We start from the raw sequence: 15,357 nt of genomic DNA on the forward strand, positions 1-15,357 counted from the left end.
GCTGATCACGTGCAAATTTCAGGCCATCCTTAAGAGTAGAGCCATGGTACTGATGGATGGTTTTACCGTAGTTAACCAACATATATGTCATACCTTGCACGTCAAACATACCCCAGTTCACGTTAAAACTTTACCTCCACCATAAGGCTACTGTTCACTAACAACTTAAAGAGACAAAGATTCCTTCACAAACACGAGCATATTTTAAGGAATTTTCACTGCTTGGACAGATTTTTATAAGGGCTCATTTATGTGTGCGGAGATGAATGATAACTCTTATGGTGACAAAAAGTTGAGTTTCTTAGTGCGATAATGGCCTTTTGCTCTTGAGTACTAATTGAGAAGGAAAGGCGTACTGGGGGACTTGCCCCATTACTATGTTAGAAATACCCTATATATATATATATATATATATATATATATATATATTCTTTTTTTTCATACTATTTGCCATTTCCCGCGATAGCGAGGTAGCGTTAAGAACAGAGGACTGGGCCTTTGAGGGAATATCCTCACCTGGCCCCCTTCTCCGTTCCTTCTTTTGGAAAATTAAAAAAAAAAAAAAAAACGAGAGGGGAGGATTTCCGTATATATATATATATATATATATATATATATATATATATATATATATATATATATATATATATATATATTCGCGCTTACTAAATAGCTAAGCTCAAACTAAGCTACCGATTCTACGTACTATAAAAGAATCAATATTCTTTAAAAAGCTGTAAGTAAACATATAAACAAAAAAAATCAATTTCAATTTATATAATTAATTGTAAAATTTATAAAGAACTCTCATATATCTCAATTTCTATCTTCTATTTTCTTGTGTAGGTTGTAAAAAAAAAATCGAAAAAAACACGTTCTGACCAAGGAAACAGTTTGTCAAACACACTAACTTCCCCTAGAGGATGACAAGTGAATAAATCGCTTGAAATATAACAAAAGCATCTATAAGACACGAAGTACAGCAAAAGAAGAAAAAAGAAACAAAAGTGATTAATCAAATCCTCAACTCAACTTCACGCTCTGATGTTTGTGACAGCCATAACAATTAGGTAACAGAAAACCCTCAGCTTCGGACCTATAAGAGGATCAGGTACAAATTTCACGCCATCATTAAGGGCGAAACCATCGTGCTTGAAGGGTTATACCAACATACCATGTCATACCTGCACGTCAAACATACCCCCAGTTATCGTTAAAACTTTATGTCCATTGTACGGTTAATATTCACTCACAACTTACGAGACAGATATCCCTCATCAGCGTGCGAAACGTCCCCATACTTTATCAACTCACATATGAAGGCATCTTTTCAAGGAATTTTCATTGCTGGGGCATATTCTCGGAAGGGCCGATTTATGCGTGTGGAGACATATAGCAGCTATCATGATGACAGAAAACCTCAACTCCCACGAAACAGAGCATGAATCAGACGAATTATGGCACATTAAAACTACGGAAGACAATTTCTGTATTATTATTTACTCGTGGAACAAACCCTCGAAGTCAGCCAAGTTGAAAAATATATTGAACTTGTTAAAAATAAAAATTCACAGAGAATATACGCTTATTGATACTTAAACGTTAAATGATATCAGTAAAAGAAATATCCCCAAAACATTTATGACGCTGTGGGACATAATGCTTAAGTGTGCATAATGGGGGCGGAGCACACATCAAAATGATGTGTAAGAGAATCAACAAAAATTAGTACGTTCATGAAGAAAGTTAGAGTACCAAGATAACAACAGGAGAACAAAGATAAATCATTGCCAGGGTGATGTTACATGTTATGGAAGGTTTTACTAAAGTGTGGGATAGTTACCAGGGCAAACGAATGTGTGGCAGGACATATATATATATATATATATATATATATATATATATATATATATATATATATATATATATATATGTGTGTGTGTGTGTGTGTGTGTGTGTGTGTGTGTGTGTGTGTGTGTGTGTGTGTATTATACTTGTCGCTGTCTTCCGCGTTAGTGAGGTAGCACATTGAAACAGACGAAAGAATTGCCCAACCCAGCCACATACACATGTATATACATAAACGCCCACACACGCACATATGCAAACCTATACATTTCAACGTATATATATATATATATATATATATATATATATATATATATATATATATATATATATATATATATATATATATATATATATATATGCACACACACACACACACACACACACACAGACATACATATATACACATGGTGTATATATGGTGAGGTGCCTGAGAACTGGCGGAATGCTTGCATAGTGCCATTGTACAAAGGCAAAGGGGACAAAGGTGAGTGCTCAAATTACAGAGGTATAAGTTTGTTGAGTATTCCTGGGAAACTATATGGGAGGGTATTGATTGAGAGGGTGAAGGCAGGTACAGAGCATCAGATTGGGGAAGAGCAGTGTGGTTTCAGAAGTGGTAGAGGATATGTGAATCAGGTGTTTGCATTGAAGAATGTATGTGAGAAATACTTAGAAAAGCAAATGGATTTGTATGTAGCATTTATGGATCTGGAGAAGGCATATGATAGAGTTGATAGAGATGCTCTGTGGAAGGTATTAATAATATATGGTGTGGGAGGCAAGTTGTTAGAAAGGAGTGAAAAGCTTTTATCGAGGATGTAAGGCATGTGTACGTATAGGAAGAGAGGAAAGTGATTGGTTCTCAGTAAATGTAGGTTTGCGGCAGGGGAGTGTGATGTCTCCATGGTTGTTTAATTTGCTATGGATAGGGTTGTTAGGGAGGTGAATGCAAGAGTTTTGGAAAGAGGGGCAAGTATGCAGTCTGTTGTGGATGAGAGAGCTTGGGAAGTTAGTCAGTTGTTGTTCGCTGATGATACAGCGCTGGTGGCTGATTCATGTGAGAAACTGCAGAAGCTGGTGACTGAGTTTGGGAAAGTGTGTGAAAGAAGAAAGTTGAGAGTAAATGTGAATAAGAGCAAGGATATAAGGTACAATAAGGTTGAGGGTCAAGTCAATTGGGAGGTGAGTTTGAATGGAGAAAAACTGGAGGAAGTGAAGTGTTTTAGATATCTGGGAGTGGATTTGCCAGCGGATGGAACCATGGAAGTGGAAGTGAATCATAGAGTGGGGGAGGGGGCGAAAATTCTGGGAGCGTTGAAGAATGTGTGGAAGTCGAGAACATTATCTCCGAAAGTAAAAATGGGTATGTTTGAAGGAATAGTGGTTCCAACAATGTTGTATGGTTGCGAGGCGTGGGCTATGGATAGAATTGTGCGGAGGAGGGTGGATGTGCTGGAAATGAGATGTTTGAGGACAATATGTGGTGTGAGGTGGTTTGATCGAATAAGTAATGTAAGGGTAAGAGAGATGTGTGGAAATAAAAAGAGTGTGGTTGAGAGAGCAGAAGACGGTGTTTTGAAATGGTTTGGTCACATGGAGAGAATGAGTGAGGAAAGATTGACAAAGAGGATATATGTGTCAGAGGTGGAGGGAACGAGGAAAAGTGGGAGACCAAATTGGAGGTGGAAAGATGGAGTGAAAAAGATTTTGAGTGCTCGGGACCTGAACATGCAGGAGGGTGAAAGGCGTGCAAGGAATAGAGTGAATTGGAACGATGTGGTATACCGGGGTCGACGTGCTGTCATTGGATTGAACCAGGGCATGTGAAGCGTCTGGGGTAAACCATGGGAAGTTGTGTGGGGCCTGGATGTGGAAAGGGAGCTGTGATTTCGGTGCATTATTATATGACAGCTAGAGACTGAGTGTGAACGAATGGGGCCTTTGTTGTCTTTTCCTAGCGCTACCTCGCACACATGAGGGGGGAGGGGGTTGTTATTTCATGTGTGGCGAGGTGGCGATGGGAATGAATAAAGGCAGACAGTATGAATTATGTACATGTGTTTATATGTATATGTCTGTGTGTGTATATATATATCTATACATTGAGATGTTTAGGTATGCATATTTGCGTGTGTGGGTTGGGCCGTTCTTTCGTCTGTTTCCTTGCGCTACCTCGCTAACGCGGGAGACAGCGACAAAGCAATATATATATATATATATATATATATATATATATATATATATATATATATATATATATAGGGTGGGGGAGGGGGCGAAAATCCTGGGAGCCTTGAAGAATGTGTGGAAGTCGAGAACATTATCTCGGAAAGCAAAAATGGATATGTTTGAAGGAATAGAGGTTCCAACAATGTTGTATGGTTGCGAGGCGTGGGCTATGGATAGAGTTGTGCGCAGGAGGATGGATGTGCTGGAAATGAGATGTTTGAGGACAATGTGTGGTGTGAGGTGGTTTGATCGAGTAAGTAACGTAAGGGTAAGAGAGATGTGTGGAAATAAAAAGAGCGTGGGTGAGAGAGCAGAAGAGGGTGTTTTGAAATGGTTTGGGCACATGGAGAGATAATGAGTGAGGAAAGATTGACCAAGAGGATATATGTGTCGGAGGTGGAGGGAACGAGGAGAAGTGGGAGACCAAATTGGAGGTGGAAAGATGGAGTGAAAAAGATTTTGTGTGATCGTGGCCTGAACATGCAGGAGGGTGAAAGGAGGGCAAGGAATAGAGTGAATTGGATCGATGTGGTATACCGGGGTTGACGTGCTGTCATTGGATTGAATCAGGGCATGTGAAGCGTCTGGGGTAAACCATGGAAAGCTGTGTAGGTATGTATATTTGCGTGTGTGGACGTATGTATATACATGTGTATGGGGGTGGGTTGGGCCATTTCTTTCGTCTGTTTCCTTGCGCTACCTCGCAAACGCGGGAGACAGCGACAAAGCAAAAAAAAAAAAGATATATATATATATATATATATATATATATATATATATATATATATATATATATATATATATATATATATATATTATCCCTGGGGATAGGGGAGAAAGAATACTTCCCACGTATTCCCTGCGTGTCGTAGAAGGCGACTAAAAGGGGAGGGAGCGGGTGGCTGGAAATCCTCCCCTCTCTTTTTTTTTTTTTTAATTTTCCAAAAGAAGGAACAGAGAAGAGGGCCAGGTGAGGATTTTCCCTCAAAGGCCCAGTCCTTTGTTCTTAACGCTACCTCGCTAACGCGGGAAATGGCGAATAGTATGAAAGAAAGAAAAGATATATATATATATATATATATATATATATATATATATATATATATATATATATATATATATATATATACTGTATATATGTGTGTGTGTGTGTGTGTGTGTGTAAGAATGAATGTGAGAAATACTTAGAAAAACAAATGGATTTGTATGTAGCATTTATGGATCTGGAGAAGGCATATGATAGAGTTGAGAGAGATTCTCTGTGGAAAGTATTAAGAGTATATGGTGTGGGAGGCAAGTTGTTAGAAGCAGTGAAAAGTTTTTATCGAGGATGTATGGCATGTGTACGTGTAGGAAGAGAGGAAAGTCATTGGTTACCAGTGAATGTCGGTTTGCGGCAAGGATGAGTGATGTCTCCATGGTTGTTTAATTTGTTTATGGATGAGGTTGTTAGGGAGGTGAATCCAAGAGTTTTGGAGAGAGGGGCAAGTATGCAATCTGTTGTAGGTGAGAGGGCTTGGGAAGTGAGTCGGTTGTTCGCTGATGTTGCAGTGCTGGTGGCTGATTCGGGTGAGAAACTGCGGAAACTGGTGACTGAGTTTGGTAAAGTGTGTGAAAGAAGAAAGCTGAGAGTAAATATGAATAAGAGCAAGGCTATTAGGTTCAGTATGGTTGAGGAACAAGTAAATTAGGAGGTAAGTTTGAATGGAGAAAACTGGAAGTAAAGTGTTTTAGATATCTGGGAGTGGATTTGGCAGCGGATGGAATCATGGAAGCGGAAGTGAGTCAACGGGTAGGGGAGGGGGAGAAGGTTCTGGGAGCGTTGAAGAATGTGTGGAAGGTGAAAACGTTATGTCGGAAAGCAAAAATGGGTATGTTTGAAGGAATAATGGTTCCAACAATGTTATATGGTTGTGAGGCGTGGGCTATAGATAGGGTTGTGCGGAGGAGGGTGGATGTGTTGGAAATGAGATGTTTGAGGACAGTATGTGGTGTGAGGTGGTTTGATCGAGTAAGTAATGAAAGGATGGGAGAGATGTGTGGTAAGAAAAAGAGTGTGGTTGAGAGAACAGAAGAGGGTGTATTGAAATGGTTTGGTCACTTGGAGAGAATGAGTGAGGAAAGATTGACAAAGAGGACATATGTGTTGGAGGTGAAGGGAAAGAGGAGAAGTGGGAGACCAAATTGGAGGTGGAAGGATGGCATGAAAAAGATTTTGAGCGATCGAGGCCTCAACATACAGGAGAGTGAAAGGCGTGCAAGGAATAGAGTGAATTGGAACGATGTGTTGTATACCGGGGTCGACGTGCTGTCATTGGATTGAACCAGGGCATGTGAAGCTTCTGGGGTAAACCATGGAAAGTTTTGTGGGTCCTGGATGTGGAAAGGGAGATGTGGTTTCGGTGCATTATACATGACAGCTAGAGACTGAGTGTGAACAAAATGTGTCCTTTGTTGTCTTTTCCTAGCGCTACCTCGCGTGCGTGCGGGTTGTCATTTCATGTGTGGCGGGGTGGCAATTGGAATGAATAAAGGCAGCAAGTATGAATTTTGTATATATATATATATATATATATATATATATATATATATATATATATATATATATATATATATCTATCTTTTCTTTTCTTTTAAACTATTCGCCATTTCCCGCGTTAGCGAGGTAGCGTTAGGAACAGAGGACTGGGCCTTTTTTGGAATATCCTCACCTGGCCCCCTCTGTTCCTTCTTTTGGAAAATTAAAAAAAAACGAGACGGGAGGATTTCCAGCCCCCCGCTCCCTCCCCTTTTAGTCGCCTTCTACGACACGCAGGGAATACGTGGGAAGTATTCTTACTCCCCTATCCCCAGGGATAATATATATATATATATATATATATATATATATATATATATATATATATATATATATATATATATATATATATATATTATCCCTGGGGATAGGGGAGTAAGAATACTTCCCACGTATTCCCTGCGTGTCGTAGAAGGCGACTAAAAGGGGAGGGAGCGGGGGGCTGGAAATCCTCCCCTCTCGTTTTTTTTTTTCTTTTTTTTAATTTTCCAAAAGAAGGAACAGAGAAGAGGGCCAGATGAGGATATTCCCTCAAAGGCCCAGTCCTCTGTTCTTAACGCTACCTCGCTATCGCGGGAAATGGCGAATAGTATAAAAAAAAATATATATATATATATATATATATATATATATATAAAGGAGAGATGGGTAGTATGTTTGAGGAAAGGAACCTGGATGTTTTGGCTCTGAGTGAAACGAAGCTCAAGGGTAAAGGAGAAGAGTGGTGTGGGAATGTCTTGGGAATAAAGTCAGGGGTTAGTGAGAGGACAAGAGCAAGGGAAGGAGTAGAACTACTCCTGAAACAGGAGTGGTGGCAGTATGTGATAGAGTGTAAAAAGTAAACTCTAGATTGATGCGGGTAAAACTGAAAGTGGATGGAGAGAGATGGATGATTGTTGGTGAATATGCAGCTGGGCATGAGAAGAAAGATCAAGAGAGGCAAGTGTTTTGGGAGCAGCTGAGTGAGTGTGTTAGTAGTTTTGATGCACGAGACCGGATTATCATGATGGGTGATTTGAATGCAAAGGTGAGAAATGAGGCAGTCGAGGGAATAATTGGTGTACAAGGGTTGTTCAGTGTTGTAAATGGTAATGGTGAGGAGCTTGTAGATTTATGTGCTGAAAAAGGACTGGTGATTGGGAATACCTGGTTTAAAAAGAAAGATATACATAAGTATACGTATGTAAGTAGGAGAGATGGCCAGAGAGTGTTATTGGATTACGTGTTGATTGATAGGCGCGCGAGAGAGAGACTTTTGGATGTTAATATGCTGAGAGCTGCAACTGGAGGGATGTCTGATCATTATCTTGTGGAGGCGAAGGTGAAGATTTGTATGGGTTTTCAGAAAAGAAGAGAGAATGTTGGGGTGAAGAGAGTGGTGAGAGTAAGTGAGCTTGGGAAGGAGACTTGTGTGAGGAAGTACCAGGAGAGCCTGAGTACAGAATGGAAAAAGGTGAGAACAAAGGACGCAAGGGGAGTGGGGAAGGAATGGGATATATATAGGGAAGCATTGATGGCTTGTGTAAAAGATGCTTGTGGCATGAGAAGCGTGGGAGGTGGGCAGATTAGAAAGGGTAGTGAGTGGTGTGATGAAGAAGTAAGATTATTAGTGAAAGAGAAGAGAGAGGCATTTGCACGATTTTTGCAGGGAAATAATGCAGATGACTGGGAGATATGTAAAAGAAAGAGGCAGGAGGTCAAGAGAAAGGTGCAAGAGGCGAAAAAGAGGGCAAATGAGAGTTGGGGTGAGAGAGTATCATTAAATCTTAGGGAAAATAAAAAGATGTTTTAGAATTAGGTAAATAAAGTGCGTAAGACAAGGGAACAAATGGGAACATCAGTGAAGGGGGCTAATGGGGAGGTAATAACAAGTAGTGGTGATGGGAGAAGGCGATGGAGTGAGTATTTTGAAGGTTTGTTGAATGCGTTTGATGATAGAGTGGTGGATATAGGGTGTTTTGGTCGAGGTGGTGTGCAAATTGAGAGCGTTAGGGAGAATGGTATGGTAAACAGAGAAGAGGTAGTAAAAGCTTTGCAGAAGATGAAAACTGGCAAGGCAGCGGGTTTGGATGGTATTGCAGTGGAACATATTAAAGAAGGTTGTGACTGTATTGTTGAGTGGTTGGTAAGGTTATTTAATGTATATATGACTCATGGTGAGGTGCCTGAGGACTGGCGGAATGCTTGCATAGTGCCATTGTACAAAGGCAAAGGGGATAATAGTGAGTGCTCAAATTACAGAGGTATAAGTTTGTTGAGTATTCCTGGGAAACTATGTGGGAGGGTATTGATTGAGAGGGTGAAGGCAGGTACAGAACATCAGATTGGGGAAGAGCAGTGTGGTTTCAGAAGTAGTAGAGGATGTGTGGACCAGGTGTTTGCTTTGAAAAATGTATGTGAGAAATACTTGGAAAAGCAAATGGATTTGTTTGTAGCATTTATGGATCTAGAGAAGGCATATGATAGAGTTGGTAGCGATGGTATATGGAAGGTATTAAGAATATATGGTGTGAGAGGTAAGTTGTTAGAAGCAGTGAAAAGTTTTTATCGAGGATGTAAGGCATGTGCACGTGTAGGAACGGAGGAAAGTGATTGGTTCGTAGTGAATGTTGCTTTGCGGCAAGGGTGTGTGATGTCTCCATGGTTGTTTAATTTGTTTATGGATGGGATTGTTAGGGAGGTGAATGCAAGAGTTTTGGAAAGAGTGGCAAATATGCAGTTTGTTGTGGATGAGAGAGCTCGGGAAGTGAGTCAGTTGTTGTTCGCTGATGATACAGCGCTGGTGGCTGATTCATGTGAGAGACTGCAGAAGCTGGTGACTGAGTTTGGTAAAGTGTGTGAAAGAAGAAAGTTGAGTGTAAATGTGAATAAGAGCAAGGTTATTAGGTACAGTAGGGTTGAGGGTCAAGTCAATTGGGAGGTAAGTTTGAATGGAGAAAAACTGGAAGAAGTGAAGTGTTTTAGAAATCTTGGAGTGGATTTGGCAGCAGATGGAACCATGGAAGCGGAAGTGAATAATAGGGTGGGGGTGGGGGCGAAAGTTCTGGGAGCTTTGAAAAATGTGTGGAAGTCGAGAACGTTATCTTGGAAAGCAATAATGGGTATGTTTGAAGGAATAGTGGTTCCAACAATGTTATATAGTTGCGAGGCGTGGGCTATAGATAGAGTTGTGCGGAGGAGGGTGGATGATCTGGAAATGAGATATTTGAGGACAATATGTGGTGTGAGGTGGTTTGATCGAGTAAGTAGTGAAAGGGTAAGAGAGATGTATGGTAATAAAAAGAGTGTGGTTGAGAGAGGAGAAGAGGGCGTTTTGAAATGGTTTGGTCACATGGAGAGAATGAGTCAGGAAAGATTAACAAAGAGGATATATTTGTCAGAGGTGGATGGAACGAGGAGAAGTGGGCGAGCAAATTGTAGGTGGAAAGATGGAGTGAAAAAGATTTTGAGTGATCGGGGCCTGAACATGCAAGAGGGTGAAAGGCGGGCAAGGAATAGAGTGAATTGGAACGATGTGGTATACCGGGGTCGACGTGCTGTCAGAGGATTGAACCAGGGCTGTGAAGCGTCTGGGGTAAACCATGGAAAGTTTGTGGGTCCTGGATGTGGAAAGGGAGCTGTGGTTTCGGTGCATTATACATGACAGCTAGAGACTGAGTGTGAACGAGTGTGGCCTTTGTTGTCTTTTCCTGGTGCTACCTCGCGCACATGCTGCGGAGGGGGTTTTCATTTTATGTGTGGCAGGGTGGCGACGGGAATGAATAAGGGCAGACAGTATGAATTATGTACATGTGTATATATGTATATGACTGTGTGTATATATATGTATACGTTGAGATGTATAGGTATGTATATGTGCGTTTGTGGACGTGTATGTATATACATGTGTATGTGGGTGGATTGGGTAGCGCAAGGAAACAGACGAATGAAATGGCCCAACCCACCCCCATACACATGTATATACACACACGTCCACACACGCAAATATACATACCTATACATCTCAATATACACATGTATATACACACACAGACACATACATATATACCAATGCACACAATTCACACTGTCTGCCTTTATTCATTCCCATCGCCACCTCACCACACATGGAATATCATCCCCCTCCCCCCTCATGTGTGCGGGATAGCGCTAGGAAAAGACAACAAAGGCCTCATTCGTTTACACTCAGTCTCTAGCTGTCATGCAATAATGCCTGAAACCACAGCTCCCTTTCCACATCCAGGCCCCACACAGCTTTCCATGGTTTACCCCAGACGCTTCACATGCCCTGATTCAATCCACTGACAGCACGTCAACCCCGGTATACCACATCGATCCAATTCACTCTATTCCTTGCCCGCCTTTCACCCTCCTGCATGTTCAGGCCCCGATCACTCAAAATCTTTTTCACTCCATCTTTCCACCTCCAATTTGGTCTCCCACTTCTCCTCGTTCCCTCCACCTGCGACACATATATCCTCTTGGTCAATCTTTCCTCACTCATTCTCTCCATGTGCCCAAACCATTTCAAAACACCCTCTTCTGCTCTCTCAACCACGCTCTTTTTATTTCCACACATCTCTCTTACCCTTACATTACTTACTCGATCAAACCACCTCACACCACACATTGTCCTCAAACATCTCATATCCAGCATATCCACCCTCCTGAGCACAACTCTATCCATAGCCCACGCCTCGCAACCATACAACATTGTTGGAACCACTATTCCTTCAAACATACCCATTTTTGCTTTCCGAGATAATGTTCTCGACTTCCACACATTCTTCAAGGCTCCCAGGATTTTCGCCCCCTCCGCCACCCTATGATTCACTTCCGCTTCCATGGTTCCATCCGCTGCCAGATCCACTCCCAGATATCTAAAACACTTTACTTCCAGTTTTTCTCCATTCAAACTTACCTCCCAATTGACTTGACCCTCAACCCTACTGTACCTAATAACCTTGCTCTTATTCACATTTACTCTTAACTTTCTTCTTTCACACACTTTACCAAACTCAAAATGTATATGTATGTATATGTGCGTGTGCGGACGTGTATGTATATGCATGTGTATGTGGGTGGGTTGGGCCATTCTTTCGTCTGTTTCCTTGTGCTACCTCGCTAACGCGGGAAACCGACAAAGTATGAAATAAAATATATGATTATTTATTGTCTTATACTTTATTGCTGTCTCCCGCGTTATATATATATATATATATATATATATATATATATATATATATATATATATATATATATATATATATATATATACGAACAAAGTGCATATGAACGCGCACCTTCATAGAACATACAAATCACCAACAGCCAGGATCGAACCCTGGACCCCTGTGCGCTCCCGCCTGTTGCACAGAGGTCCCGGGTTCGATCCTGGTGTTGGAGATTTGTATGTTCTATGAAGGTGCGCGTTCATATGCACTTTGTTCGTATTCATATACATCCGCATTGTATAGTTAGGTTCGGTAAAATGCTATCTGCTGATTGTGTGAGCCTGATGGGAAAAGACCGGTGTAGACTCCGTTGGTCACCAACGTGGGACGAAGGGTATTCGAATACATAGTGTCCGAATACATAGTATTCGAATAGCCAATTCTCAATTTTAGGGGCGACCGTAGCCTAGCGGTATCGCTCCCGCCTGTTGCACAGGGGTCCCGGGCTCGATCCTGGCTGTTGGAGATTTGTATGTTCTATGAAGGTGCGTGTTCATATGCACTTTTTTCGTATTCATATACCTCCGCGTTGTACAGTTAGGTTCGGTAAAATGCTATCTGCTGACTGTGTGACCCTGATGGGAAAAGACCGGTGTAGACCCCGTTGCTCACCAACGTGGGACGAAGGGTATTCGAATACATAGTATTTGAATAGTCAATTTCCTACTTAAGGGGTGATCATAGCCCAGCGGTAGCGCTCCCGCCTGTTGCACAGGGTTCCCGGGTTCGATCCTGGTTGTTGGAGATTTGTATTATATATATATATATATATATATATATATATATATATATATATATATATATATATATACGCACATCACGTACTTATACTTAGAAATACATACGTACATATATATACACATATACCTACTTGCTCACCATCATCAATATCCGACGCCACCCCTCTCCAAAACAAGCAGCATAAATGCTTGAAAGAAAAGATGTAATGATACATATACGTTCGTCTCTCCCAAACCTGATCGCCGCCTCCTGCGTCAGCAAGTAAACTCCAGGAAACAAATGAGGAAAGGCCACATCTGCTAAACAAGATGTCATGTATAATGCACGGAAACCACAGCTCCCTATCAATATCCAGGCGCCACAGACCTTTTCATGGTTTACCTTCGACGTTTCACATTCCCTGGTTCAGTTGATCCCAGTAGGCCACATTCCAATTCACTCTATTCGGTGCACCCTTTTCACCCTCCTGCATGTTCAGGCCCAGATCGCCTAGAATTACCCCCATATCCTTCCATCTCCAATTTGGTCTCCTGATTCTCCTTGTTCCCTCCTCTTCTGACACATGTATCCTTTTTGTCAATCTTTCCTCACTCATTCTCTCCATATGTCCAAACCATTTCATGACACCCAGTTAGGTCTCTACCACACTTTTTATTACCTCACATATCTTACCCTTTCATTACTTACTCAGATATTTAATATACAACTCATCCACCCTCCTTTACACAACCCTATCTATAACCCATGCCTCAAAACCATAAATTATTGTTGGAACACTTATTCCTTCAAAAATATTTATTTTTGCCCCCAAAGATAACATTCTCTCTTTTCACACATTCTTCAGCACTCCCAGAACCTTTGCCCCATCCCTTATTCTGTGACTCACTTCCACTTTCATTTGCTGCCAAGTTCACTCCCAGATATATAAAACACTTCCTTTCCTCCAGCTTTTCTCCATTCAAACTTTCATCCAAACTAACTTGTCCCTCAACCCTGCTGAACCTAATAACATTGCTTTTATTCATATTTACTCTCAACTCTATTCTTTCTCCTGTTCTTCCAAACTCACTCACCAATAACATTGCTTTTATTCATACTTACTCTCAATTTTATTCTTTCTCTTGTTCTTCCAAACTCACTCACCAACTTCTGCAGTTTCTCACTCAAATCAGCCACCAGTGCTGTATCATCAGCACACAACATCTGACTCATTTCCCAGACCCTTCTCATCCCCAACAGACTGCATACTCGCCCCTCTCTCCAAGACTCTTGCATTTTCCTCCTTCACTAGTCAGTCCATAAACAAATTAAGCAACCCTGGTGACATCAAACACCCTTGCCGCAGACCAGCTCTGTACATACGTTCACCACCACAGTCAGTACTCTTCCCTACAACCCACCAGGTATACTCAACAGACTTATACCTCTGTAGTTTTATCACTCATCTTTGCATTTATACGGTGGCACTATACATGCTTTCTGCCAGTCCTCAGGCACTTCACCATATGTATAGTGAATACCCTTCCCAACCATTCAAGAACAGTCACTTTCTTGATGAATTTACCTGCAATACCATCCAGTTCCGCCACCTTGCTGAATTTAATTTTCCGCAAGGCTTTTGCCACCTCTTGTCTTCAATAAACCACTCTCCATGACTCTCTCCATTTGCATACAAACAACCTAAACACCCTACATCTGCCACTCTGTCATCAAACACATTTAACAGTCCTTCAAAATATTAACTCAATCTCCTCAATTTCTCACTATCTGATATCACTTTCCCCTTTGCCCCCCTTCACTGATGTTCCCATTTCTTCCAATCTTTCACACATTATTCACCTCCTTCCAAAACGTCTTTTTATTCTTCCTAAAGTTTAATGATACACTCACCACAACTCTCATTTGTCCTCATTTTCAACCCCTGCACCTTCCTCTTGACCTCCTGCCTCTTTCTCGTATACATCTCTCAATCATTTGCACTCCTTCCTTGTTAGTACCATCCAGATGCCTCTCTTTTGTCTTTAACTAGCATCTTTACTTCATCCCACCCTACACTACCCTTTCTAATCAGCCCACCTCCCACTTTGCACATGCCACATTCATCTCTTGCACATGCCATCACTGCTTCCCTGAATACCTCCCATTCCTCACCCATCCCCTTACTTCATTTACTCTCACCTTTTGTCATTCTACTCTCAACCTCTCTAGGTATATCTTTACACAAGTTTCACCACTCTCTTCTCTCCAGCATTGTTTCCTCCTCTGTGAAAACCTCCACAAACCTTCACCCTTGCCTCCTCAATATAGTGATCAGACATCCCACCAGCTGCACCTCACAGCACATTTACATCCAAAAGTCGCTCCTTTACATGCCTACCAAGTAACATGTAATCAAATAATGCCCCTTGACCCTCTCTTCTACTCACATATGTATACTTGTGTAAATCTCTCTTTATAAGCCAAGCATTCCTAATCACCAGTCTTTTTTCAGCACACAACTCCACAAGCTCTTAACCATTTCCATTCATAGCACTGAATACCCCATGTGCACCAGTTATACCCTCAACTACCACATTGCTCACCACACTCACTCAACTCACTCACCTGCTTCCAAAACACTTGCCTCTCATGATCTTTCTTCTTATGACCATGTGCATAAGCACCAACAATCACCCATCTCTCGCCATTCACTTTCAGTTGTACCTACATCACTCTAGAATTTAC

At 41.3% G+C, this 15,357-nt stretch overlaps 1 protein-coding gene across 2 annotated transcripts in view; it reads left to right on the top strand.

Moving 5' to 3' along the window:
• crb (cell polarity complex component crumbs) overlaps positions 1–15,357 on the top strand; it is a 642,968-nt gene that overhangs the window by 140,975 nt on the left and 486,636 nt on the right. The window lies entirely within an intron of this gene.

Source organism: Panulirus ornatus, chromosome 56 (genome assembly GCF_036320965.1).
Source record: "Panulirus ornatus isolate Po-2019 chromosome 56, ASM3632096v1, whole genome shotgun sequence".
NCBI lineage: Eukaryota > Metazoa > Arthropoda > Malacostraca > Decapoda > Palinuridae > Panulirus > Panulirus ornatus.